General features: G+C 41.4%; 1 protein-coding gene across 1 annotated transcript in view; it reads right to left on the bottom strand.

The window, feature by feature from the left end:
• Positions 1-12,463: 12,463 nt before the first annotated feature.
• pex3 (peroxisomal biogenesis factor 3) overlaps positions 12,464-13,461 on the bottom strand; it is a 6,216-nt gene continuing 5,218 nt past the window's right edge. Inside the window, exon 12 of the mRNA XM_061091423.1 lies at positions 12,464-13,461. This exon is cut by the window's right edge and continues 683 nt beyond it. The gene's annotated coding sequence lies outside the window, so the exon portion shown is untranslated.

The following is a 13,461-nucleotide window of genomic DNA, read 5'->3' as shown; positions in this document are numbered from 1 at the left end:
AGAAAATATATATATTTGTTAAATAATTATATTACACTTTATATTTTATAACAACATCATTTATCTTATTTGTTAATTTGTCATAATTTATTTATTTATTTATTTATTTATTTATTTATTTATTTATTTATTTATTTATTTATTTATTTATTTATTTATTTATTTATTTATTTATTTATTTATTTATTTATTTATTTATTTATTTATTTATTTATTTATTTATTTATTTATTTATTTATTTATTTATTTATTAGTGACCTTCTTATTCTCACTGCAGATTACGTCATCTCTTCCGGGAAGCAGCGGCTCCTCCTCCTCCTCCTCTTCTGTTTCTTCCTCTCCATCACGGGGAATCCGGGAAATCCCCCCCTCCCCTTCCCTCCTCTCTCTCTCTCTCTCGCTCCCCTCCCCTTCCCTCCTCTCTCTCTCTCCCCCACCCCTTCCCTTCCCTCCCCTTCTCTCTCTCTCTCTCTCCCCTCCCCCCTACTCTCTCTCTCCCCTCCCTCCCTGTCTCCAGCATCACGCCACAGATGATGCTGCAGGGTGTGAAACATTGATGGAGGTCTTCATCTTCCTCTTCCTCCTCCTGCAGCTCTTTACTGTACATGTCAACGTGCTGAGCGATCTGAGTGATTCATCTGGTTCCTGTAAACGGAGCCGGTGACGCGATGCAGAGATTCTGCAGCTTCACGCTGCTTCCTTTGATTTCTGCTGTTTATTATTATTGTTTGTGATCCTGGGAAATGTGATTTCACGAAACGATCTAAACATTAAATAACAGATCGAATAACAGATTAATTTATCATACGGCTGAAATTAGTACCTTGTTAATTAAATCAGTCGTTAGATATTAAAGTGACGTTGATCAGATTATATTGAGTTAATGTCTTTCGCTTTTTGATGATCAAACAAAACAAGAGCTCTTATTAAAAAATATAATTTCCCTTTTTCCTCTTCAACCGTGCTCAATGTTGTAGTATCACAGTATCATATACCCAGAGTATCACAGTATCATGTACAGTATCACGTAGTATCAGGTTACAAATACATTTTCACTTTGCTCTAGCTGCTCAGTGAAGTCAAAAGATGAAATGTGTTATTCTGACAAAGAAAAAAACACACAATATATAATTTAAACAAGTTTTTAACCGGTTATGAAACGTCTCATTTGAATATGAGTACACGAGTGAGTCCTGGATGTTTCTATTGTTGGTGCAGTTTACTCACTTTTTACTAAATTAAACTTAAGATGGATTTATTGGTTTGTTTGACTCTAATATTTCAGATCGTAGAGTTCATATATAAAGTTTCATATTTCTGTGTTGTGATGAAACTTGAATCCTGGACTTTCTTCACGTTTCACTAGTTTCATTTAGTTTTTCTCCCTTTTACTTTGACTTTACTCTTTGTTTCTTTAAGTTAAAATTCTATCAGGGACCAGACTTTGTTCGTCTCAGACTTTAAAGACGTTGTTGAATCTCTACGCTCGTGACACTGACACACACAGGGGTCGCACACATGCCCCCCCCGATGTGAGGATGGATTGATGCGGTGATGATTCAGGAGTCAGAGGTGAAAACCGGCCCAAGATCAGAAAGAAACAATCGTCAGCTTCATGCGACGCGTCGTGAACTTTGAGCTCGATGAGATTGTGATGTTGTGGACATTTTGAGACGGAGTTGTGTATCTCTTGTGTGTCTCTTTATGGTTGTTTTTCTCTGTTGTCATGGTGACGGTTTCCACGTGTTGTTCTCTGTGGTCATTCTGCATCTCTCTCTCTCTCTCTCTGCTGCTGCTTTCACGCACTGAACTCTGGGTAATCTCCTGATGATCATTTCACTTGTTTTGCATCTCATTGTGAATCTTCTCTAGTTGTGTTTTGTGTCTTTTTTGCAGCTGTTGTTTTGCTTCTCATTCGATCATTTCACTGCCCTTGTTGTTGTGTGAGGCTTCATTACTGTTTCACACTTGCTCTGCATCTGTTTGTGGTTTGTTTGAATGTGTGTGTTTTTGTGTGTGTGTTATCTAATTTGATTATTACGCTTCCGTTCCTTTTTGTTCTAGATCTGAATCTCGCTCGTCGTTTAGCTTCCCTCAGGTTTACGATCACTTTCACTGGTTTTGCTTCCTCTGTTGTTTTGAGGCTTTAATATAGTTTTGATTCTCTTTGCATTTGTTTTATTGACTTTCCGACAAGTTAAAACTTCTGAAGTCTTCTCTGATGTGAGATCTTTTCCATGCAGTGAGTGATTGTGTAATGTGTTGTGTTAATGTGCTGTAACAGTGTAACGGTGTGTAGTGGGTCAAAGATCACACTCTGAGATCTCATATAAAAAGTAAACAGTGTGATTCAGTGTTTCCGTCTCTTATCCTGTTTCAGTCACGTGTGTTTTTCAGATCGCTGCAGTTTGGATTAAACTTCTTCCTCCGTCCTCTCAGGTTGTGTTAAAAACTTTCTGCTGCTGTGACTCAGTTCTTCTGACAGTTGAAAGCAGCTTTTAGTTTCTCTCCACACAGGGAAAGTGTTGTTGTTGTTGTTGTGATGCCGACTTAAAGAATGAAACTTAAAGAATGAAACTGATCTCAGAGCTGAAGTCACTGCAGATTATGTGAATATTTCCCCTTTGTTTGGGTTTGACTCGAATTCTGCTGCAGTGACCCAGTCCCCCCCCCCCCCAGGCCTCATTCAAGTTTAATCTCTCTCACACACACATACAAACACACACATACAAACACACTTCCTCACTGCTTTCTAACCACAGAACATGCAGTCTGCAACAGAAGAATATTAAACTGAGCAGGAAGAAGTTCAGAAGGATCATTTAGAACAAAGAAATCATAATTACACTATAAATAGTAACTATTATTTATTATTGACTTCCTGCTCCAGCTGCCTCCAGGTTGAAAACTTCTCGTCATCTTCTGGCTGATTTTCTCTCCCTTTGTTTCCTTCTTCCTGAGTCCGTGGTGCTAAAGATGTCAGTGTAATTCGGGGGAAAGTTCCAAGTGGGGAGAAGTTACGAGTTAATGTGAATGTTGAACATTTCCAAAACATTTCCAGTTTTGAATGACTTCTGCTGTAATGTCTTCATCCTTGTCTGTGTTGGTGGAAGGACGTGTTGAGGCTGCACACCCGATCTGATAATCCAAACCAGTTTCACCGCTTCCAACAAATAATCCTGAAGTGTGACGGGTTTACAAAATAATCTTAATGCAGCCTCCTGATCTCAAACTCTAAATATACATTCATGATTTAAACATAATTTAAATTTACAGAAAACCATCTCCAACAGAAACCTGCGTGAGCCAGTGAGTGAGAACGTTTAATGTTTCTTTATTTTCACAAACAAATGACCTTTAAGGATCAACTAAAGTGGCTCAACCATATGAACTTATGTTATATAATAAGTTTAAACCAGTAACAGTTTGTGCTGCACAAGGTTTTTGGTCAGAAACATAATTTCCCTCGGCACCTTCACAGCTGCAGTTTAACAAAGTGCCACGAACATCTCTCCTGTTTCTGTGAACTCTGAATCTCCTTTGTTCCGTCTCCTCTCTTTCTGCAGCGACTCGTTTCCCTGCAGGCGAGATTAAAGTTTCATCATCGCTTTCACAGAACGAGCGGGTTCACACAAGTTTGTTCTTCTGCATTTCAGCCGAGCGAGCGGCTGATGCTGCTGGATTGTTACCAGAAGCCGTTTGTCAGGTTTGGATTTCTCAACAGAGCGAAAAATCACGGTGACATGTTTACGCTCAGATTGTGCAACACAGAAACGGCATGAAATTGCAAAACCTGGATGCAGAGAACAGGAACCAGCGTCACGTGTGTTCACCGCTGGACGCTGCCATCGTCTGTGGTCTCACTTCTAAAGGTCGAGCTCGACGTTTGTGTGGATTTGACCTTTGAATCTGTTGAATCAGCAAATTTAGACCATTGCATCACACCAGGTTCTGACTGAGCCGATTAAAGTGGAGGTATCAAAATACAAGTTTCAGGAAATCAAATAGAAACAAAAGGAAACTGAGAAGCACTCACACAGAGCTGTGTTGTGTGTGTGTGTGTGTGTGTGTGTGTGTGTGTGTGTGTGTGTGTGTGTGTGTGTGTGTGTGTGTGTGTGTGTGTGTGTGTGTGTGTGTACTCTGTGGATGAGGAAACAGCTTCTGGTATTTCCTGGCCTGGTGACACTGATGAGAACAGTCGAGTGTGTTTCATCTCACAATCGATTCTGCAAACACGAACCGTAAAACCTGATATGAAGCAACCGGAGAAGCTTTCCTGTCAGTCCAGGTCAGAGGAAGAAGCTGCTCGGAGATTCCTGCTTCGACAGAGACAAGTTGTTCTCTCTCTCTCTGACTTTGTCGAGCTGTCAGGAAATGACCGAGTTCAGGGAATGCTGATCTGTTCCGGAATCAAACCTTTGTATCGGTACATGTGGGTTTTGCCGCATGATGTCAGAATGTCAAGATGAAGAAAGAAAAGTGCTGACAAACGTAATATGATCGCCACCACCACTAAGCTTGTGTGTGTGATGGATCTCATGAACGTTGTGTGCACTGATGCCAGTTTTCAGATGGAAGTTCTGGTAAATAACACAGAGCAAATATCTGGAGAGTCACAGTCAAACAGAGGGAAACTAAATATTCAGCCAATCATTCAATATTTGTGTTTTTCATTGCTCATGACGTGGATTATAAAGTTTTAAAGGAAACAACCTGAAGAGAAGAGAAAAGTGAGAATAAGATCAGATTCACTGGAAAGTTGGAAAAAAGAAACGATGACGTCTTGTGATTTTTGGGACGTGTGTCGTCATGAGAATCAAATAAGTATCATATTTAATAAGTATGTGCTCCCGATACAGATTCCCTCCTGTTTGTTTTGGTCCAGATCCTGAACAGGACTGTGAAGCTAACATTAGCACATGGATGTAAATATAGCTGCTCGGTGACGGAGTCGGTGACGTGGATCTGAACCGTCGACCTCACGCTGAAGGAACGCAGCTCGGACCGATGAGACCAGGACGTGAGAAATACTTCTTCCTCTGCTACATTCCTCCCTCGTCTTCATCCTTTCTTTCCTCCAGTCAGCACTCGCTCTCTTTCCTTTCTTCTTCAACCTCTTCCCCCCTTCCTCTCCTTCCTCTTCCCCTTTCTTCTTCATCCTCTTCTCTCTTTCCCTCCTCTCTTCCCTCCTTCTGGTCCATTACTCTCCCAACATGCTCCAGCTGCTCCACTCACACTTATTTATAACTTCTCTACTTCGGTTAAAGGTGCGTTGCATAATTTCCTTTAATTATCAGTGGCACGGGGGTGAAAACGTAACCCCCTTGCAGCGGAAATGATATGTTATAGAAAGATGTATTTTCTTTAATTTGTTTTCAGTTATATTGGGGCACTTGAGAAAAAAATGTATATAATTAGACTTTAATTAAACCCATTTAAAACAGCTTTATACAGGTTTCACGTGTTGGTTCCATCAGGTGGTGGAGCAGCAGGATTCCAGCCTCTTAATGGTTTAAGTCATGACCTTTACTTCGACTTACACAACAAGTCAGCGTCATCACGTGTCGCTCTGACATCACAGCGAGCAGACAACAAAACAAGAAGCCTGCAGAGCATCTGTGGAATGAGAACCTGTCGGGTTGAGTCTCACCTCGGAGGAATGTGTCTGCGCTCATGGAAAACACTGAACGAGGAAACGTCCCATCGAGCTGCCGAGGCCGAGAACAGTGGAGACGAGTTTTGTTTCAGCAGGTGAAGGAAATAAACATGAGACAGAATCTGTGGACTTTTCTCTTTCATTCCCTCACGCGGCTCCTCGGGGGATTTCAAGGAGTTTCTGAACCTGCAGCTCTGTCCTGTATCACTGCAGTGTGGAAACGCTGACTCAGCGAAACCTAAACGCAAACGCCACAAAAAACTGTACGTGACTGAGAATCTGTATGAGCTGCGGCGCACTGGGAGGTCATCGGGCCGATTACCGAACGATTAGCCCCCTTCGACCATCGCATAATAATAATCCTAACGCTACCGATTGTGTCGAAACCTCCCCGATCTTGAATCATAAACACGATGGATATTTACGATAATCAGCTCCGACAGAAACCCGCGTTAGCCAATGAGAGAGTCACCAACCAGATGTTACATTTAAATCTGTCACTGTGTCTGTGACCAGAGATTCTCACCTGGTCACGTTACTGTTTATGGATTTCTAGATAAAGCGTTTTTTATGCTGACTCATGATTTGTTGTCTCGAGTGGGGACGACATGACGCGTCCATCTTGTCCATTCAGAGTCTGTTCAGTGATCGTGAAGCTACGGCTACGAACAGAATCCATATTTGAGAAACTTTCAAAGAGTGCTTTCATTTCTTTTTGCTTTGGTCCATGTCCCGTCTGCTAACGTGGAGGCCGGGTTTACAACCTGTACCTCAGCCAGCCACCAGGGGGGCGATCACGATCAGTAACCTTCCCTTTCGGAAGCACATCTTTCATTATTTTAAAGCTAATGAACTTTTTGGCAGTTTCCCGGTTAAACTGAACTTCCCCACGTTTTAAATACTTTGACGTCAAATAAATAGATTGATGCAGAGTGTGAGTGGTCACTGGTTTCACTGGTTTCATGACGGATTTCCCATTCCTCTGCACAGCTGAACCCGTCGACCGCCTGAAAGCTGATCTCTGCTCAGACTGCTCCACTAACCCCCTGTGTTTATGTTTACACGGCTGTTACCGTGGAGACAACAGCGTCACGCCCGGCGGACTTCCACCGAGAGAGAGAGAGAGACAGAGAGAGAGAGAGACGGGACAGAGAGAGATATTGATAGAGAGAGAGAGACACAGAGACAGAGAGAGAGAGAGAGAGAGAGCGAGACGGAGACAGAGAGAGAGAGGGAGAGAGAGGAAGGAAGGGAAACCTCGTCAGGGGCCGCGTCCCATTCCTCTGTGTCTGTGACTGTTTCCTCTTTTCAAGAAACTGAATTTTTGCTTTGTTTAAAATATCGATTTTAATTTTTTTGACTCTGTAAACATTCAAATCCCAATAAATGTATTTCATGTATTGTGCATCTATTATTAACTTTATTCAAGATTATTTACTTTTTTATAAAAGTATAAATAGCTTAAAAAAACTATAGGGAAATTCCCTGTGACTTTTATTTTCAAATCCGAATAAAGTTGTTTTTCTTTATTTTCCTCCTTAAACTCTAATGTTCTATGTCTGTAGATCTGGATCAGAGGAGGCGTGACGCTGGTTCCCAGGACTCCCAGTGGCCTCGAGGCCTCGGCGCTCCTGGCGTGGCGTCACATCCTCGGCGGCTCTGTGGTGTTATTTTTAGAACATGTGTAAACTGGTTTTTGTGGCCTTGGCAGCTGCAAAACACAAACACACACACACACACACACACACATAGATACACAGACACCCACACACACACACCCAGGTTTAGTATCAGTGACGTCAGAACTCTGGTTTTGATTTGTCTCCTACGAGAGGAGCAGAGCTTTGAAAAGACATGACATCACCGTGTGGATATTAATAAAGTTAACATGTTACTGTGTAAATAGACTCGTAGTCATAGATGACATTTCACGGCTGCTGTCTAACATTAGCATCTGTGTATTTATATATTTAAACATCCACAAAAACGACCACGTACAGAAATGGACAAAATGTCCAACTGAGGCTTGAAATCTTCAGAAACACAGAAACAGGCGACTTGACTCTGAACTCAAAGATCCACGTCCACTCAGCGAGAGGAGGAAGTCCAGGCCTGGAAATATGAAAATTCAAAGGTTGGATTTATATTAGAAGTTAATGTTTGACTCCTCTTCCATGTCCAGTGTGACGAAGAGGAATCTCTCCTCCTCCAGAGTGACGCTGCCTCGTTGAGAGTTAAACTTTAACTTTCTCACGATAACACAGAAGTAACAGTTTGGTTTCGGCCGCCGGGTCTCCGACCATGACTCGGCGTGTTTGTCTTCACTCTCTCCCGGCAGCGGGAACAGATTCTGTCTGGTTCCTGGTTCTCTTTCCTCCTTCCTTGGCTGCGATGACTCGGCTGATTTGTGTCCCAGTTGATCTATGACCTGGTTTCCTCACCTCAGCTCAACAAACGCTGAGTCATCTCACATCAGCTGAGGAAATCCCACATCACTTCACTTCAAATTATAGTTTCATCAGTGATTCTCGTCGAAAAGACTCCGATTGTGTTTGAGTTGAAATTAGAAGCAGAAACACAAACTGTGGATATGATGAATTTGATTTATCTAGTGAAACTTCCCACAGAGTCAAATAGTTTAGTCCTAGATGTGTGATATTAATTCATCAGTATGGTTATTGTTAAATCAGCTGTGATGTAAGAGACAGAAATGTGATTGATGTGATGAATGAAGCTTTTATTTACTCTATAAATTAAAAGCGTTGATTCAAACAGTTCTCATGGACCTGACATCTACTGATTGATCATTATGTTATTATTTATTATTTCATGTTTATTGGTTTTCTCAGTGCTTCATGGCTGTTTTTTTCATTGTCATTGTCATTTTACTGCTCTGGACACAAATATACACAAATAGAAATATACAAATACACAAATATTTAAAAAAGAATAGAAATTTGAACGTATAAAAGGAAAGATTTACTACAATATATTGTATTTAATGGTGTTTATGAGCGTTAGGGTATTATCCCTCCATCCCTCCCTCTCTGGTCCAATCCGCTCGCTCAGGTGAGCTGATGACATCACCCCCCCGATCAGCAGTGTGACCTCACTCTGTGTCATCATGATTTCCGAGGGATCTCACGTCGTCCAATCAGCAGAGGCGTGGATTATCGGGTAACGAGGCCTGACCTCGAGCAGCCAATCAGGTCGCAGCACACAGATTACGGCCTGTAGTGGCTCAGGGGAAATCAATAATGTAGACACACACACACACACACACATACACACACACACACACACACACACACACACACACACACACACACATACACACACAGAGAGAGAGAGAGATACCCTGTATCTACTACTACTACCTTGGATGAGAGAGAAGGACACAAGTGAGAAATAATAGAGGATGATGTCAGTGTTGTTTTCCCATGATTCATTGCGGCAGCTGTGAGTCACCAGCGATGTAAACTCGGTGTAATGTTTTCACTTGGGTTTGTTTGTCTGATATTAAAACTAATTGGACTGATCATCATGAAACGTGGTGGAAGGAAGGAACTCATGACATTTGGGTGCAGATCTGGATCAGGAGGATCTGGATCCGGGGATCTGGATCAGGAGGATCTGGATCAGGAGGATCTGGATCAGGAGGATCTGGATGAGAACAATCAGACATGTTCAGATAGTTGATGTTTCTGAGTCTGTGTGATTTGGTAAATAAAAATCTGGTGAATTTTAACGTGGTTTCATTCTGAGACTCGGTGGAGAGCTCTGGATTGAAAAAGTCAAACTGGACGAACTCGACTGCTTCCCGACAGTGGGATGAACTTGACCAGTCAGAATTTGTGGTTCCGTCTCCAGTTAAACCGTCAACACGAGTCGATTTGTCAAAATCAGCGCCTGTATTTTTCTCATTGCTTCTGCATGAAATCAGAAAACACAGTGAAAGTGAAGCCAGCACACGATTCAAAGCCAGATCCCGAAACAGTGAGAATCGTCACGTAATAGGAAGTAAGGCAATGACTACTGTTATACAAGCAATAATAATAATTATAATAATTATAATAGCACCTTTCAAACCCCAGGAGAAAACAGCTTCACGAGATACAAATGAAGAATTGGAGTTAAATAATGATAAAACTCTGCTGATGGTGTAAAACTGAAACCAGACACTTTCAGAATCAGAATCAGATAAGAATCAGAAGTATTTTATTGCCAAGTACGTTCACACACACAAGGAATTTCCTCTGGTTATTGGTGCAAACAATGAACATAGAAACATAAAAACGCAATAAATACAACATACATAGGAGAGCAATAAAAAATAGGAAACCAGTATATATTTACTCACTGTATACTTCTTATTTACTCACTTTTTACTCATATTTATACAAAGTAACATTTATTTTAACATTTATGAATACAAATATATAAAAGATAAAAGATATAAAAAGTGAAGTAAAAAGTGTAATGCTAAATGCAAAACAGTGAACAGTGTCAGATTGCACGAAACATGATTTGAAGAAGATGATGTCACCGATGAAGCTGGAGAGAAACTGAGGGAAAGTTCGAGCGCTGACTCGTGACACAGATCACGTACCGGTGGAGGCGGTGATTATTCACCTGATGCCAGCTCAGAGGTCACATGACCTGTGGCTCAGCAGGTTTTACCGGGAGGAATCCGAGCGGCTGATTGTCTCCGACACCACAGGAGCCGATTCTCCTTTGTTCTGTGTCGGATTCTAAAGTGAAGAGGAGGGAGGTGGAGACTCTCGGGGACAAGAGAACCTGTGATGTTGTGTCTCCAGAGGCTCAGACGTGATAACACACCTTCTGACTGGGGGGGGGGGGGGGCCGGGGGGGTTTCCAGCTGATCAGTGGAGCGAGTACAGACAGCACAGAGGGATTCACACAGTGACTCGCTGTCATGTGCTGCAGGAAGAGCTGGACCTGTTTGTGCTGAACGTGACTCTGTGACTCAGCGTTACTCAGCAAACTGAGACGTGTGTTTGTGGCACAAAGCCTCCGTTCTGCCGCTCGCCCCCCCCCCCCCGCCATGACTCGGCATGTTTACGTGAGGCCCGCCTTCTATTTCAGGACGATGAAAACGTGATTTCGTCAGCGAGCGGGTCACAAGGTCGTGAGGCTGCAGCTGAGGAAACTCAGACACGTGGTTGTTACCCATCAGACTGACAATGAGTGTGTGTGTGTGTGTGTGTGTGTGTGCTCGTTTGACCTTGGCGATGATAGTTTTGACCTTTGACCTTGACCACACAGATCGTATCAGTTCATCTGTGAGTGACAGGATTCACCTTCACTCGTCCTTATAAGGTAAAATATCTGATTTGACCACAAGAGAGGATGAAGTCATCTTCTGAGTCACTAGGAAGAAAGTGAATGTCATCATGTATCCAAGTGCACGCACACACACACACACACACACACACAAACACACACACACACACACACACAAACACAAACAGTTTCATTTAAACTTTTACATTTTAAATTCCTGAACTAATAAACGTGATTGTCGCGTATTATTGTGTTATTGTGTTTCTTTCCTCTCAGCAGCTGTGTTGAACTTTGTGCGCTCGTGTGCGACGTCTCTTTTGTTTCTCTCTCTTCGCGCTGATTGTTTTGTGCGTCGGCTCTTTCCACTGTTTGCTCTTCTTGCAGCTTTTGGTTCTGATAAGAAGTTTTCCAGCGACTTCGCCTCCGAGGCAGCGGCGAGAACGACTCGTCACCGCAAACACGACTGAAGGTGAAATCTGACCAAGGTCTGAGGTGGAAATAACACAAACACACGAGTCAGCTAAATGAAGCCTGGGGTTCCAAAACCGGGAAAAAGGGTTGAAATCAAATTTTAAAGTTTTAAAATCTTGCAAAACTGTTTCATGGGCTGAAAATAGTCAAATCTGTGTTTGAGTTTTCTTTCTTCAGAACTGCAACTTTTCAGATTCGATGAACCAAACCTTCGTCCTCCTCAGAATCGAACCTCGAGTCACCGTGACTCATTCCGGTGTTTCCCCTTTTTTAACCGGTGAAGTCAAATATTAAGTTTCACAGCAGGACATTTTCTCAACAGTCGACTAAAGTTCAAATGATTTTGAAACCTGTGAACTTCAAAACATGTCGACTCTGATTTTTCATTCAAACCTTTTTCCAGGTTTAACTCCGGTTTGATCAGAACTTTCACGTGTTTCCTGATCCAGTTCATTAAAGGAAATGAGATGTTTCTAATTATTCAGCTTCTCCGTTAAAAACCACAACAGAAAGCAAAGCTGGTCTCAGGTTGGCACGTAATTATTATTCTATTTTATTCTCTAATTAAAAAACAGCATCAATTTTTCAATGTGTTGAGTCACAGAGAACAGACACACTTTCCTGTTTGCTGCTGCAGTAGAGCGCCCCCTGTTGACACAGTAATGAATAACTGAAGCATCAACTCTTTATTCAAGTGACTTTAACTGAACTATTTTACCAAATTTAAGGTCATACTATCGTTTAATTTTATTATCTTAAACATTTGTAGGCATTATTTTACTGCTTCAACTTAATTTTGAATTTTTGACCTTATATTCTACTTATTATTGTCTGTTATTTCGCTTAGATTGTTGCGCTTTCTGATTTTGAATTTTGCTTTTAATGTCACTGCCTTGCCTTTACTGCAGCCAGCCACCAGGGGGCTGATAATTATTTGGCTTCACTTTTCACATCATCTATCTTCATTAAGTTTGTGGATTCCTTTAAAAACACTTTTAAAGACAAAAGAAAAGACGTTCAGTGTTTACGAAATCACACTTTAAGTTGATTTATTTATTTCTTTAATCATTTTCTACAAACATACATTTCCGATGTCGTTCACACGTCACCGATGACGACCGACACCGTTTTACATTCTCACGGGTTTGTTAACTAACCCCGGAACCAGGAAGTAAGTGAGCTGAACCGTCGCCGGGTGTTTTTTTCTCGTCCCCTGAGAAGGAAGCTGAGATCTGACGGGTTGACGTGAAAATCTGTTAACACCAAACTAGCGTTCACACATACGGAGACCGAGAGGGGGGGGGGGAAGTCCCTTAAAATCCCACCAGGCTCCTACAATCAGTTATTTTCTTTCAAACTGCTTCCTGCTCCACGAGGATGAAGGTTTGTTTATCGGAGGATTTTCACAAACAGTAGTTTTGTCGTTAAAGCTGCAAAACAGAACTGAGGATGAACGAGTTCCTGACGTGAAGCCGAGTCACTTAGTGAAAAGAGGAGACTGGGGGTTTCACTATAATAATTATATTAATAATAATAATAATAATGCAAAATGAGTTGTTACAGTTTTAGGGATAAAACCAGGAGGGTAAAACAATACTGTTGAGAATAGAACCACATAAACATTTTAATTTAAGTTAATTTGATTATTTAATTTTTTAAATATAATGAATTTCTTTCTATGAATTGACAGGATGAGTTTTCACAGTAGCAGAGGAAGAGTGACACCTGCTGGCCAAACTACAGAAACATGGGATTTTTTAAAATCATGTTATTGTATATCTTCTTTTGTGCATATTTTTTATTAACTCCGCAGCAGAAGAGGTGACTGGAGTGCAAAGATGCAAACAGAGCTGAGAGTCACTGAGGGTCGTGCACCCCCGGGCTCTGTTCACATATTTAGTGTTTAATCATGTTAACTTTACGACATATTAAATTTGAATTGAATAACTGACACTTCAAAGTGATAATTGTGTGTTTACAAGTTGTAAAATCTGCTAAACAAGGACGGAGCTGCAGCAGATTTCTTTAAA

The sequence above is a fragment of the Limanda limanda genome, chromosome 18, assembly GCF_963576545.1.
Source record: "Limanda limanda chromosome 18, fLimLim1.1, whole genome shotgun sequence".
NCBI classification, from domain to species: Eukaryota; Metazoa; Chordata; class Actinopteri; order Pleuronectiformes; family Pleuronectidae; genus Limanda; species Limanda limanda.
Note: the sequence above shows the minus strand (reverse complement) of the source record. Positions and strands in the feature narration are given on the sequence as shown.